The sequence below is a fragment of the Rhinoderma darwinii genome, chromosome 4, assembly GCF_050947455.1.
Source record: "Rhinoderma darwinii isolate aRhiDar2 chromosome 4, aRhiDar2.hap1, whole genome shotgun sequence".
Taxonomy (NCBI): Eukaryota; Metazoa; Chordata; class Amphibia; order Anura; family Rhinodermatidae; genus Rhinoderma; species Rhinoderma darwinii.
The window spans coordinates 341,168,651-341,184,226 of record NC_134690.1 but is presented as its reverse complement, the minus strand read 5'-3'; positions in this window follow the sequence as shown (position 1 = coordinate 341,184,226).

Here is a 15,576-nt window from a genome sequence, read left to right as displayed (position 1 = left end):
TTAAAAACATTTAAAAACAGTTCATCTATAGTTAACCCTTTCTGTTGTATGGCAAAGGTAGTAGGTAACCATGACGCACCTATCCTTAATGCAGTAGATGTGTCATCTCCACTGAGTTTAATTTGTTCATAACTGTTTCTACCTGTATACCATTCAATACTCCTAATCCCGTTCCTACCCCTCCTCATAGCGTGTCATACCATTCTCTTTTTTGTCTATGACAGCTGGGGGATTCAGGGAAGGAAATATTGAAGTGTACATTCTTTCTCTGCTGTTGGGTTACAGCGCTCTTACAAGTGTGTGGGATTCTTTCCAGACTTTGTACTGTTATATGTGGCTTAAAACTATCTCTTAAAATTGTTATCAAGAATACAAAATATCTTCTATTTCTTATTTGGCTATTATTCATACATAATATCATCCCATCAGTTTCTTTTATTACAATCGTAGAGTTGAGCCTCTCCTTGTTGCATCTTTCATAAATCTTATTTATCATTTCATTTCTATTTTTACTGGTTGTATATTTCTATAGATACTGTAAATCTGGTTCATAACAACAAAACAACAGCCCCGGCATCTCTTCTTGTATGCTAATGTTGGCTGTTTTGTCTATGTGAAGGTACACAGTCCCTCCATGTGGTCCTTTTTTCCAAGTCCCTTCGGTTGTAGTCACATTTGTAGTATAACACGGGGCATTGGCCTTACAGGTGTAGTTACCCTGCTTTCTATCCACTGTGGCATTCGCCCACACTGTCCTGAACTGTTCCAGTGATTCGGTACTGATTACGTGTACAGGAGTAGCAGTTCTGCCTTTTTGTATAAGAGCACACGCAACAACCGCCGCAACAACCGCAAATATCTTCATTCTTCTGGCTGAAGAACCTTTTTACAATGACTGGCGTGAATCCAGCTTGTCTTTCCTTCGAGCTTTACAGAGGTGCTTGTAACGAGTAGGACTTGAAAAGGACCATCAAATCTTGGTTCAAGGCTCTTCCTCACGTGTCTTTTGACAACGACCCAATCTCCTGGTTCTAGCTTATACGTCAACTGAATCAGGACCTGGAATGGAAGCAAAGACTTGTGCATGCACCTTGGTCAATTGTTTGTTCAGCGTTGATACATAATCTGTTAGTCTACCATACTGCATTTGGAGCACCTGTGGAAAATAACATCCTAATCTGGGAGCCGACCCAAATAAGATCTCATATGGGCTGAGACCTGTTCTTTTTGTGGGCGTGTATCTTACTGAGAACAAGGCTAATGGTAGACACTCGGTCCATGGTTTCCCGGTTTCTACCATTGCTTTTTGGATTTTCAATTTGAGAGTCCCATTTAGTCTCTCAACCTTCCCACTACTTTGTGGATGGTATGGTGTATGTAGGGCTTGACTTATGCCTAGAGCTGACAACACATGGTTCATGATTTCACCCGTAAAATGAGTTCCTCTGTCGCTCTCGATCACCTCTGGAACTCCATATCTGCACACCACCTCGTTGATCAGTTTCTTTGCTGTGGCTACGGCTGTAGCTTTGGTGACTGGAAAAGCTTCTGGCCATCCTGAAAAGAGATCAATACAAACAAGCACATACTCATAGGTACCGACTTTTGGTAATTGAATATAGTCTATCTGTAGTCTCTGGAATGGGTAAATTGGTCTGGGTGTGTGCTTCTGTGGTACTTTTACAGTTCTTCCAATATTATGTGTTGCACAGATCATGCATCCTTGTGTAAAACTGCTGGCCATCACACTAAACCCTGGAGCATACCACACCTTGTTTACCAAGTCCATCATTGCCGTTTTTGATTGGTGAGTCGCTCCATGTGTTATTTGGGCCATCATTGGGAACATTGTCTTAGGCAGGCACAGTTTATTCTGGCACTGCCAGAGGCCATCTTTTCGTAGCGTTGCTCCTTGGGCCGTCCACTTGTCTTTTTCTTCTTCTGTTGCTTGTCCTTGAAGTTTTTGCAGTAGTTCCGGGCTTACAGCTGGTCTTGTTTCCTCTGGATCTTTTATCTGACATACGGCTGCTAACACGGGTAGCTTCTGTGCTGCTTGCTTTGCCGCTTCGTCTGCCAGGGCATTTCCCCTTGCTTCTGGTGTGTTGGCCGTAGTGTGAGCTTTTATCTTTATTACTGCTACCTCAGTGGGTAACATCAGGGTCTCCATCAAGTATTTTACAAAGTCTGCATTCTTTACAGGTGTACCTGCAGAGGTCAAAAATTGTCTTGCCCTCCATATGGGGCCATAATCGTGTGCAATCCCAAAAGCATATCGAGAGTCAGTGTATATATTTGCTGTCTTTCCTTCTGCATATTGGCATGCTGCTGCCAGGGCCTTAAGCTCCGCTTCTTGTGCTGAGCGGGACGCTGGTAAGGAGGCTGCTTCTAGGACTACATCTTCGGTGGTTACTGCATATCCTGTAAGAAAAGATCCTTCTACACAATACCTTGAACCATCCACAAAGAGTATTAGGTCTGGGTTTTGGAGTGGGGTATCTTTTACATGTGCGAACCCCACTGTTTCCTGGGCCATAAGGGCCATACAATCATGTTCATCAGTTTCAGACAAAAATTGTGACCATACTTTACCTACGTCTTCTCCCCCTTGCTCCAAAGGCAGTAAGGTAGCTGGGTTCAATGTAGTACAGCGGTGTAAAGTAACCTGCTCAGGAAGAAGAAGAGCACAGGTTAATCTCAAATGTCTTGCAGTGGACAAATGCTTAGGTTGTACTTGAGTTAGAATAGCAGTAATATACAAGTTTTGTTTTGCCTTCTCCCTCATCTAAATCCATAAAGACTCGTGTGAGTGACGTCACATCGCCTCCTGTGTAACTTTGCTGGAGGGGGATGGTCTTTTACACATAAACCAAAATTGTACCTGATCAGTTCCTTCACCCTTCCCCCCTTTGTGGACTCTGCGAGAGTGATGTAGCAGAGTTCAAAACTACATCTCAACATAACACTAATTTAACCCCCTATAATGTACAACAGCCTGAAACAAAAATAACTTTTTCCTGACAAAAATACATTTGATCTTTACAATGACATAACTCATGTGTGAAATCAAAAATAAAACAATTGTAGTTAGTTATTCAATAAAACAGAAAATATTATCTCTGATAACATTAATTACTGCAAACCAATAAACAGTATAACGGTGGGGGTCACATACATTTTCAAAACCCCGTGTCTCACAGTATCTGTAGTTTAATACATCTGAATTATCAAAACACATGAAATCTGATCACATCATAACACATAATTATCGTAACTTTTATAACCAACAGCGCTTGCGCAAAAGAGAAGAAATTTATTTCAGTTTGTAGACATTACTGATATATATATCTCTCAGCAGTGCATATTGAGATCCCTTTGTCTCATCAGCCCTGCAGACTGCACCCAATCAGCCCCCCTTCTCCTCCTCCCAAACACAGCACACTTTAGGGGGGAGGGAGGGGGGTCACACACTCAAAGCTTCTCACAACTTCTCACAACTTCTCACAACTTAACACTTTCAATGCCGGCAAAACAACATACGTATCTGCAATCATTTATCACACCATTGTATAGAAATTATCTACGTTAATGTTTAACCGTACAATCTGACGGCCACCATCTCTATATTATAATTACGTGTTGTTTCATCAGTGAACTAGACTGGAACTTCTGTAAAATAGAAAAAACACTACAAATGACAAAATTAACAAGGTGATTATTTCATACTGATTTGGATGGGCCGGGCGTGGCCACATCAGGGGCAGGGGGGGCAGCCTCTCCCCTTGGAAACAGTGCGCAGGGGGTTTCCCACCAACAATGAGGACACACTCAACATGAGGTACGGACGCCATTACCGGGCGTCGGCTGGTCCTGTTTTCTAATACATACAATACCTTTCTTATTCCTAACTTCCTCTTCTGCAAATCCCTCTAAAGCACTTTTCATCAACTTTCTACCTTCCAACTTCCCTTTGTTCTCCAGAATACCTTTTGCCCAATCTGCGGCTTGGAGCCGCCCTCCTCTTTTTCCCTCTGCCAGTTTTCATGCCTTGATCAGGGCAAGCAACTCTGCACTCTGTGCAGAATGTATGACAGGATCAAGGGTCTCATCATATAAGACAGAGGTGTCTGGTGGTTTGGCTGTGAAGGACTGCTTATACATTATTACATTTATCACTTTTCCTGATTCAATCCACAAAATGACACAAAGTCATACAAAATATCTATATCAGCATTCAATGTTGTGTCCATTCATTTCAAGAACAAGATTACATTTCTTATCTCACTAGCAGCTGTTCTTCACCTCCCCCTTCTCTTATCACACTAGTTGATTCTAAATTATACCATATGGGAATTTACTATAAGGTCATTTGCAACATTAAAACAGCTACTACTTCTATATATCTCCAAAAAGGGACAGGCTCTGTCTCCGGGTCAGGGGCTTTCTGAACTAAAGTCAACGCATCCCTAGGGTTCCATGGCTTATATTTATGTTCTCTACCTTTATTGAAATTTTTGTCAGCTTCAGTCGCAAATAGGTCTGTCAGCACTTGTAACCTTTTTCCCACGTTTTCTAATGCTTGCGTCGTATCTTTTGACTCGGGAAGCTTCCTTGCTGCTTCTGCCTGATCCATATTACGCTGATGTCTTTCCCTTTCCTCTTTCTCTTCTGCCTCCTCTTTTTCCCTTTTCTCTCTATACGCTCTAGTTTCTACTCTTTCATCTGTTGAGCCCTCGGCTCCTGCTGTTACTGGGGTTATTCCTGCCAACACTACAGGGGCCAATCCTATTGTTTGCTTATATGGTTCTGGTACTTGTTGAGGTGAGGGGGCAAAGGGGTTTGTACTACTCATTCTTGGTACTACTGGATATATCCCTAGGGGATTTTTCTCTCCTGTTCTTGCTGCCCCACATGCAAAACAAGTATCCCTCCATGCTTGATTCTGCTGACCACACACTCCACACGTCCATCCCCCTGGTCCCTGCGTCGTGACTACCCTATACCCCGGTGGACTACTTGCTATTCCGTTTCCTTGTTTACCACCTTCATTATAACAAGTGTAGTAAAACTTATCTTTACATTCTGTTTCCCTGAAACCTCCTCGTACTACTTCTTCTGACACTTTTCTCCATGCTTCTGCTTTCCCCTGTAACTTTTTATCTTTCAACCATCCAAGTTTTGTGTCACAACATTCATTCCATTTTTCCAGATCTAATCTTCCCGCTTTTCCCATTCCACATGCCTTCATTAACTGATTCGTTCCTTTTGTCACATCCTTTCCCTCTTTTTCCGCCACTACCTGTTTGGCTGTCAGTCCTTGTGGGTGCTCATCTTGTAATAGGGACACCAAGTTCCCCATCTTACCTAGTTATAAGTGGTCGCCTATGGGCAGACCCTAAGTTACGTAGGGGGTAATTTTCCTGATAGGTGAATTTTTTTTTTTTTTTTTTTTTTTTTTTTTTTTTCACCTATTTTAGACAGTTACTTATCCCCTCGAAACTCCTTAATAGGAACACCAAGTTCCTCATGTGACTGTAAGTGGTGGCCTTTTTTGGCACACCCTAAGTAATTCAAGGGGTAAGTTTCCTGATAGGCAAATTTCTTTCTTGCCTATTTTCGACAGTTACTTATCCACTTGATACTTCTTATACTTCTTCCACTCTGGCCAGAGGATCTTTCCCTTTCACAGTCCTTTTATAACTTTCCTCGTCTGAGACACCACTCAAGGAGATATCCTCCACACCATAAGAGTAATATGACAAATATTCCTAATCCAAATAACAAGGCAAACGTAAAATCAAGCTGTTCATTTGACATGCCGGATTATCGGATTGCAGAAAATTTTCGATTTCCGGGCTAAAATTTAGCCTATCATAATCCCCGTAATCACCTGAAGCATGTACACATGTTTCTGGTAATTTGCCGGATTATCGGAAGTTTTTTTTTCCAAAAACAATTTCCTTATTCTAAAATGCATTTGTGACACAAAACTGGGTTCCTACAACATTCATACAAATACTGTCATGGAGATCAGGCACTTTATCCTGAGGGTAGGATTACATATAGACTTGACCAGATTTTTACACTAAAAATACCCTCATGTGGCCCCTCTATCCCTCAGGAGTACTACCGGGAAGGTGACCTACCAGACAGGAAGGTGCAGAGCAGAGTTTGTAAGAATTAAGTCTTCTTACCTTGCTGCAGCAGTGGTCTGCACGTTCCTTCGTCCGGGTGGTCGCCATTCAAGTCCCGGGAGATCCCCTAGGTGGGGTGCCGTCCTTCTGGTCAAGTCCCTGGTTCGGGCGCCAATTTCTGTGATCGCAATGAGGTCACGTTACGCCTTGATCTCCATGCAGGTTCAAATCAGGTGGGGGGGGGGGGTGCGAGCTCGGAGAAGCAACAGATACACTGAGACGTTTCTCAAGGTAAAATACTTCTGACTTTATTTGCAGAGACACAGAGTTTATATAGTAAAAATATCACATGACTACGTGCAGACACACATTTAATCATTTACATTCTTGTGGTTTCTTCCCTTGTGATCTATGTCACAATGTACATTGTTCTTATCTCTTAGTTGTTGATCTGGTGCCTGGTCCTTATCTTATCTTGGCTGTATACACAAACCTTGAACATTAAACATCAAACATTTAAACATTAAACATCTAAACATTAAACATCAAACAGACTCCTTCGTGTCTGGTAAGTCCTTGTAGGGCCCCAATTTCTACTATCTAAAGAATGTCTGCATATCCATTCCATTACCTTTCCCAGAATATATTCTAATACATGTTCCTCTTCCATAACATTTCACTCCTTGGGGTCCCAGATACATTATACATATATTTATTCCATAACACCCTAAATATTGTTCCAGGGATTGGTTGGTCCTTTCCGTTTGGCCATTAGTTTCGGGATGGAAGGCGGAGGAGAAGGACAGATCAATCTCCAACTTTTTACAAAAAGCTCTCCAAAATAAGGAAACAAATTGTACCCCTCTGTCAGAAACGATATTGGCTGGGGCCCCATGGAGACGCAGGATGTGTTTCACAAACAAAGAAGCTAACGTCTTGGCGTTAGGTAGCTTCTTAAGGGGCACAAAGTGGCACATCTTGCTGAAGCGGTCGACTACCACCCACACCACCGACTTGCCCTGAGATGGAGGCAAATCGGTGATAAAATCCATGGAGATATGGGTCCAAGGTCTCTGGGGAATGGGCAAGGAACGTAGTAGGCCCGCAGGTCGGGACCTAGGGGTTTTGGACCTAGCGCAAACCTCACAAGCGGCGACGTAAGCCCTAACATCTTTAGGCAACCCAGGCCACCAATAGTTTCTGGTAATGAGGTGTTTGGTGCCCAAGATGCCAGGATGACCAGATAGAGCGGAGTCATGGTTTTCCCTGAGTACCCTCAGCCGGTATTGCAGGGGAACAAACAGTTTGTCCCCAGGGACGTTCCCGGGAGCTGCACCCTGATCAGCCGCGATATCAGAAGCTAAATCAGAATCCGTGGCAGAGACGATTATACCAGGGGGTAAAATACAAGCGGGATCCTTCTCGGAAGGAGGATTGGCCATGAAACTACGTGACAGAGCGTCAGCCTTAATATTCTTGGACCCAGCCCTATAGGTAACCAAGAAATTAAATCTGGTAAAGAATAGTGCCCACCGAGCTTGTCTAGGATTAAGCCTCCGGGCCGATTCTAGGAAAACCAGATTCTTGTGATCCGTAAGGACCGTTACCTGGTGTCTGGCCCCCTCCAGGAAGTGCCGCCACTCCTCAAAAGCCCATTTAATGGCTAGAAGTTCGCGGTTACCAATATCATAGTTACTCTCCGTGGGCGAAAACTTCCTAGAGAAGTAAGCACAGGGGCGGAGATGGGTGAGGGAGCTGGTAGCCTGGGACAAGACGGCCCCCACTCCCACCTCGGAAGCGTCAACCTCCACAATAAATGGCTCCTCTTGGTTGGGCTGAATCAGCACGGGGGCCGAGATAAAGCACTTCTTGAGAGTCTCAAAGGCCTGGACGGCCTCAGGGGGCCAATGGAGGACATCGGCACCCTTGCGGGTAAGGTCCGTAAGAGGCTTAGCGACGACCGAGAAGTTGACAATAAATCTCCTGTAATAGTTGGCGAACCCTAAAAAACACTGTAACGCCTTAAGGGAGGCAGGTTGGACCCATTCCGCCACAGCTTGAACCTTGGCAGGGTCCATGCGGAATTCATGAGGAGTGAGGATTTGCCCTAAAAATGGTATCTCCTGTACCCCAAAGACACATTTTTCAGTCTTAGCAAACAGATTATTCTCCCGAAGGACCTGGAGCACCTTCCTGACATGCTCCACGTGGGAGGACCAGTCCTTGGAAAACACCAGTATGTCATCAAGGTACACAACAAGAAAATTACCCAGGTACTCTCTCAGGATTTCATTAATAAAATTCTGGAAGACAGCAGGGGCATTACACAACCCAAAGGGCATGACCAGGTATTCGAAATGACCCTCGGGTGTGTTGAACGCAGTTTTCCACTCATCCCCCTCTTTGATGCGGATAAGGTTATATGCCCCCCGTAGATCGAACTTAGAAAACCATTGGGCTCCCTGAACCTGATTAAAAAGATCCGGAATCAAAGGAAGTGGGTACTGGTTAAGTGGGTACTTATTCAGGTTACGATAATCAATGCACGGCCTAAGACCACCATCCTTCTTCCCCACGAAGAAGAAGCCAGCACCTACAGGAGAAGTCGAGGGGCGAATGAAACCCTTGGCCAGGCATTCTTGGATATACACCCTCATCGCTTCACGTTCAGGACATGAAAGATTAAATATCCTACCCTTAGGAAGCTTGGCACCAGGCACCAAATCGATAGCGCAATCGTAATCTCTATGGGGGGGCAACACCTCGGAGGCCTCCTTAGAAAACACATCGGCGAAGTCCTGAACAAACTCAGGAAGCGTGTTCACCTCCTCCCGGGGAGAAATAGAGTTAACAGAAAGACATGACATAAGACATTCATTACCCCATTTGGTGAGATCCCCAGTATTCCAATCAAATGTGGGATTATGCAACTGCAACCAGGGAAGACCTAATACCAGATCAGACGATAATCCCTGCATCACCAGTACAGAGCACTGCTCCAAATGCATGGAGCCAACCAGGAGTTCAAAAACAGGAGTATGCTGAGTAAAATAACCATTAGCAAGGGGGGTTGAGTCGATTCCTACTACAGGGATGGGATAAGGTAAATCAATACAAGGCATCTTTAGAGACATAGCAAAATCCACAGACATGATATTAGCAGATGAGCCAGAATCCACGAAAGCACTGCCCGTGGCAGACCGGCCAGCAAACGAGACCTGAAACGGAAGCAAAATTTTATTGCGTTTCACATTAACGGGAAATACCTGTGCGCCCAAGTGACCTCCCCGATGATCACTTAGGCGCGGAAGTTTTCCGGCTTCTTATTCTTGCGCCTGGGACAGGTGTTCAGTAGATGCTTGTCGTCCCCACAGTAGAAGCAGAGACCATTCATTCTACGAAACTCTCTACGTTGTCGAGGGGACATGGAGGCCCCGAGTTGCATAGGTACCTCCGAGTCCTCCGTGGAGGGGCGAGGAGACGGGACCTCGGGGGGAATTGCAGAAAAGTCAGAGGGGAGCACACTGAAGCGTTCTAGCTGACGTTCCCTGAGACGTCGGTCAAGTCGTACTGCTAGGGCCATAACCTGGTCAAGGGAGTCAGGCGAGGGGTAGCTAACCAGCAGATCCTTCAGGGCGTCAGATAATCCTAACCTAAACTGGCACCTTAGGGCCGGATCGTTCCACTGAGAAGCTACGCACCACTTCCTAAAATCAGAACAGTATTCCTCAACCGGTCTCCTACCCTGACGTAAGGTCACCAGCTGACTCTCGGCTAAAGCAGTCCTGTCAGTCTCGTCGTAAATGAGTCCGAGGGCAGAGAAAAAACGATCAACAGAGGAAAGTTCAGGGGCGTCAGGAGCCAAGGAGAAGGCCCACTCTTGGGGCCCTTCCTGGAGTCGGGATATGATGATACCCACCCGCTGGTTCTCGGAACCTGAGGAGTGGGGCCTTAGGCGGAAATACAGTCTGCAACTCTCCCGGAAGGAGAGAAACGTCTTACGGTCCCCTGAAAACCGGTCAGGTAACTTGAGGTCGGGTTCTAGAGGTGAGGTGAGGGGTACTACTAAAGCAGCGTCACCCTGATTGACCCTTTGGGCCAGGGCCTGGACCTGTAGGGAGAGGCCCTGCATCTGCTGGGTCAGGGTCTCAAGGGGGTCCATGATAGCGTCAGCGTAGGAGAAATGGTAGACTAGGTAAGGGCTTGTAATTATGTAATGGCAGGAAGGAGGTGAAGGGAAAGTGAGCCCTAATCTACCCACCGCCCTGTCCCTGCCTACTTGCAACGACCCGCCCTAGGCGACGAGGTACAACTGGGCGGCGGTCCCTACGCTGGCTAAGTGCACAGGAAGACAAACAGGGAACACGCAAGGGAAGGGGCAGTAGCCACGGAACGCCACGAGGAAACGGGGCGGCGAACGAACAGTCAGGACCAGGACGAAGTGAGTACACCCGAGCAGGCACGGAGACAGAAGCAAGCCAGGGCAAGCAAGCAGGTCAAGCAGAACTGCAGCAAGGCAGAAGCACGGCAGAAGCAGGCTGGAGCAAGCAGCAGTGGGGCCAGGAATCCAAAAGAATTACAAGCACTGAGGGAGAGCACAGGGCAGGTAATAAAGGGCAGGGGGCGGAGCTAACTCCGAGAGACCAGGCCGCGATAGGCTCTCCCACTCCTGAGCCTGCCACCCTGGTTGGTGGGAGATGGTGTCAGTCGAGCAGGTCTGGCCTCAGGTGTGGATTGATTAATCCCAGGAGTATAGCTAGATGAAGTACCTGGCAGATCCCTAACACTGCTCCTTCCATGACAAGCATTAAAGTAAGCTATTTCTATTGGCTACTCTGCAGTAAACAGAGGATCGCTATGCAGAGAACTGGCCGGGGGAAAGTGACCAGCACTCAGCTCATTAGATGGATATGCAAATTGCTATACTTTTTGAACACCAGGTGGCGCTATAATATGTAAGTAAATGTCTTAACTTCACTGGATTCTTTTTTTTACAGCATGTAAAAAGCAAACATTGTTCAATTTTTATGATCTATGCAAATACGGTTAATAGCAATCGAGGCATCCAATGTGTTTGACAGAGGGAGGGAGCTCACTCTGTCACCCCATCGGCACCCCCGCAATGTGATCGCAGGTCGCCCATGGATTTCAATGGCAGCTGGGGGCATAACAAAGGCCCCCCGGTCTGTCTTCAGCAACTGCTTATTAGGCCATGCCAGAAGCATGGACAAATAGATTGCCTGTCTGTTTTACACTGACAGGCAATAATGCTTTGGTAAGCTAAGCATACCAAAGCATTATATCTGCGAGCAGAAGATCGCACAGCTAAAAAAAAAGATTACAGTAAAAATAAAATAAAAATACTTTATTCCATTTTTATTTAGTAAAAGTTTTAAAAAAAAATTACATGTACACATATATGGTATTTCCGCAATCGTAACGACTCGAGCAATGAAGTTAACACATTAAACTTCCGGGTGAATGGCGTCTAGAAAGAACAACAACAAAATTCATTTTTTTTAATTCCGCCCACAAAGAATAAAATAAAAGTTAATTAATGAGCCTCATTTACCCCAAATTAGTACCAATGAAAACTACACCTTGTCCCGCAAAAAACAAGCCCATATATGGCTACATGAACGGAAAACTAAAAAGGTTACGGAACCATAGTCAAAAATATAAAACCTATACATATCTGGGTCCCTGTAATCGAGCCGACAAAAAGAATAAACTTAACATGTTATTTACGCCGCATAGTCAACGATGTAAATTTATAAAGCTAAAAACAATTCAAGAGCAGATGTTTATTTTCAATTCCCTCACAAAATAAAGTCAATAAAAGTTAATCAATATATTACATGCATCCAAAAAAGGTGCAATTGAAAAAATACAACTCATCCTGCAAAAAACAAGCCCTTATACGGCTATGTCAACGGAAAAACAAAAAATGTATGACTCTTGGAATGCGACAGTGAAAAAACAAAAAATAATCCTTGGTCATTAAGGGGTTACTAATGCACTTGAAATACTATTTTTTAACATTATTCTGACTTTGTATTTTGAGTTTTTTTGACTAATGAATCTCAGGTTTTTATGTTGCTTTTAACAATATACTCCTTTTCGCTTAATTAAACTAATGGTTTTGTCATGATTTTTATAGAGATAAAATATACACACAGAATAAACATAAAAACATGCTGGAATCTAATTTTATTATTCTCAATAAGCCATCTGTCTCTGATTGTTTGAAAAATACCAGCTTTATACTCCCTAATTCAGAAGATGAATTATTGATATTACACTTTTTATGCATTTGAAGCCTCATATCTATTTTTGCAAAGACACTGCTGATAAACAACTGCAGATTGTAGGACTGGATTTTGTTGTGATAAAGTGAATTTTTAGAACCATTGGCAGGTATTCTTGGAGATTCATTGAGTTCTGATCAAATATTCAAGTGTGTGGCAAATACATTTAAATATGAATATAGTTTACCCATGCCAAATCACAAAATAATGTGAATGCGTGTAGCTAGTGAAAGCAACAGTAGTAGTAGCCACAGAACATTTTAATAATGATCAAAATAAGGGACAACTGGATACACAGAATAATGTGCAAAGTCTATTTTCTATTTTAATAAAGCATCCATTTTCTAAATGACAAAACAATCAGCATAATAAAAATAGCTTTTGGGAGCTTCTGAGTTTGAAGAAAAGAAAGCAGTACAATCCAGCCATTGTGACTACTGCCAACATATTTGCATGGGTCCATAAGCACATACATCCAATAGTGTCAAGCCAGCTGGTATGTCAACAAGGAAACCACAATGCAACATTTTTTAAGAAAGCAGATGATTCATCATTATCACTCAATCCATAAAGATTCCGTACACCTTTGCACTGAATTTTAAATTTATTGTTCATTTGCTAAAGTTTCTAAATAGTCTACATTAAAAATGTCCTATCATTTTGCTGCTGCAGCCCTTCACCTACCTAGTAAGCTGCAAATTCTTATGTAAATCCGACAGCACGCTACTCCTGTCAGGGCTGATGTCATCTGCTCCTTCTGTTCTAAATTTTCCTTCCCTTAGTGTTAGATATAGCAGCATGGAGGGGAGAAGAATGTACATGGCAGATCAGAGTGTGGAGAGGGGAGAAAACATCCAAGTCTTTAGAGATAGCAGATCACACGGGCTATAATTTGTCAGAGTGTGATAGGGAGGAAAGCACACAGGGGGAGGGAGGGGGAATCACACATGCTATCACTCTAGAAAGCAGTACGGGGATGAACATATGCTGATACATAAGAGCTAGTAAAAGCAGCAGATTACATCCACTGGGAGTGCATGCCCACATGAGAAAAGTCTGAAACTACACATGTATACTTCCTTAACTTATCTCTAAATTTGACACATCCCAAGATTTATGGCATGAGATCTTAAATAAATATGTAAAAAAAAAAAGCATAAGTATTCGCCCATAGACTCCTATGTTAAATATTCATATACTTTTATCGTATACGTCTTTTCTCTGGATGGCTCTGACAGATTCCGCTGATGGACGCTATCCATGGGCCATCCGTCGCCCATAGACTCCGATGTTAAAAATGTATATGTTTAACGTATATGTAAAGGATCTGCCAGGCACAGCTTCTGTGTCAACGCCCATAGGTAATCAGTCTGCACCTGCTTCTATGTCTGTGAGACTGACTCCATCTTCCACCACTCAGGATGGCAGGCTTAGGAGTGGGAGAGCCTATCACAGCCTGCTTGTGATTCTTCTCGTTTGGTTTCCTGGCCCTGCTGCAGCTTCTTGAACTATTTCACCCTGCTTCATATTGACCTTGGCTTACTGACTACTCTCCTGCTCTGCATTTGGTACCTCGTACACTCCTGGTTTGACTCGGCTTGTTCACTACTCTCCTGCTCTGCGTTTGGTACCTCGTACACTCCTGGTTTGACTCGGCTCGTTCACCACTTTTGTTGCTCACGGTGTTGCCGTGGGCAACTGCCCCTTTTTCCTTGCTTCTGTGTACCCTTGTCTGTTTGTCTGTCGTGCACTTATTGAGCGTAGGGACCGTCGCCCAGTTGTACCCCGTCGCCTAGGGCGGGTCGTTGCAAGTAGGCAGGGGGACTGAGTGGCGGGTAGATTAGGGCTCACTTGTCTGTTTCCCTACCCCCTTCATTACATAATCACAAGCCCATATACCTAGTCTACCCTGGTCCCTCACACTACTATTTACACCCTTAAGACCCTGGCCCAGCAAATGCAGGGTCTCTCCCTACAGGTCCAGGCCCTGGCTCAGAGGGTCAACCAGCCTGATGCTACCATGGTAGAGCCCCTCACCTCACCTCTTGAACCCCACCTCAAGTTGCCTGACCGGTTCTCAGGGGACCGGAAGACTTTTCTCTCCTTTCGGGAGAGTTGTAGGCTCTATTTTCGCTTAAAGCCCCACCCCTCAGGTTCTGAGAGCCAGCGGGTGGGTATAATTATGTCCCGGCTCCAGGAAGGGCCCCAAGAATGGGCCTTCTCCTTGGCTCCTGACACCCCTGAACTTTCCTCCGTTGATCTTTTCTTTTCTGCTCTCGGACTCATTTATGACGAGACTGACAGGACTGCCTTTGTCGAGAGCCAGCTGGTGACCTTACGTCAGGGTAAGAGACCTGTTGAGGAGTATTGCTCTAACTTTAGGAAGTGGTGCGTAGCTTCTCGGTGGAATGACCCTGCCTTAAGGTGCCAGTTTAGGTTGGGTCTGTCGAACGCCCTGAAAGACCTGCTAGTTAGCTATCCCTCTTCTGACTCCCTAGACCAGATTATGGCTTTAGCGGTACGACTTTGCCGACGTCTCAGGGAACGACAACTTGAAAGTTTTTGTGTTTTCCCCTCTGACTCCCTCATGATGGCTCCCGAGGTTCCGTTGCTTCGTTCTTCCACGGAAAACTCGGAGGTAACTATGCAACTCGGGGCCTCCGTGTCCCCCTGACAACGTAGAGAGTTCCGCAGGAAGAATGGTCTCTGCTTCTATTGTGGGGATGACAAGCATCAAGTGAACACCTGTCCTAGGCATAAGAATAAGCAGCCGGAAAACTTCCGCGCCTAAGTGATCATCGGGGAGGTCACTTGGGCGCACAGGTATTTCCCGTAAATATGAAACGTAATAAAATCTTGCTTCCCTTTCAGGTCTCTTTTGGTGGTAGGTCTGCTACCGGCAGTGCCTTCATGGATTCAGGGTCTTCTGCTAATATCATGTCTGTGGAATTTGCTATGTCTCTAGCTATGCCTTTGATTGATTTGCCTAAACCTGTCCCGGTAGTGGGTATCGACTCCACTCCTCTTGCTAATGGTTATTTTATACAGCATACCCCTGTTTTTGAACTCCTTGTTGGCTCCATGCATTTGGAGCAGTGCTCTGTACTGTTGATGCAGGGATTATCGTCCGATTTGGT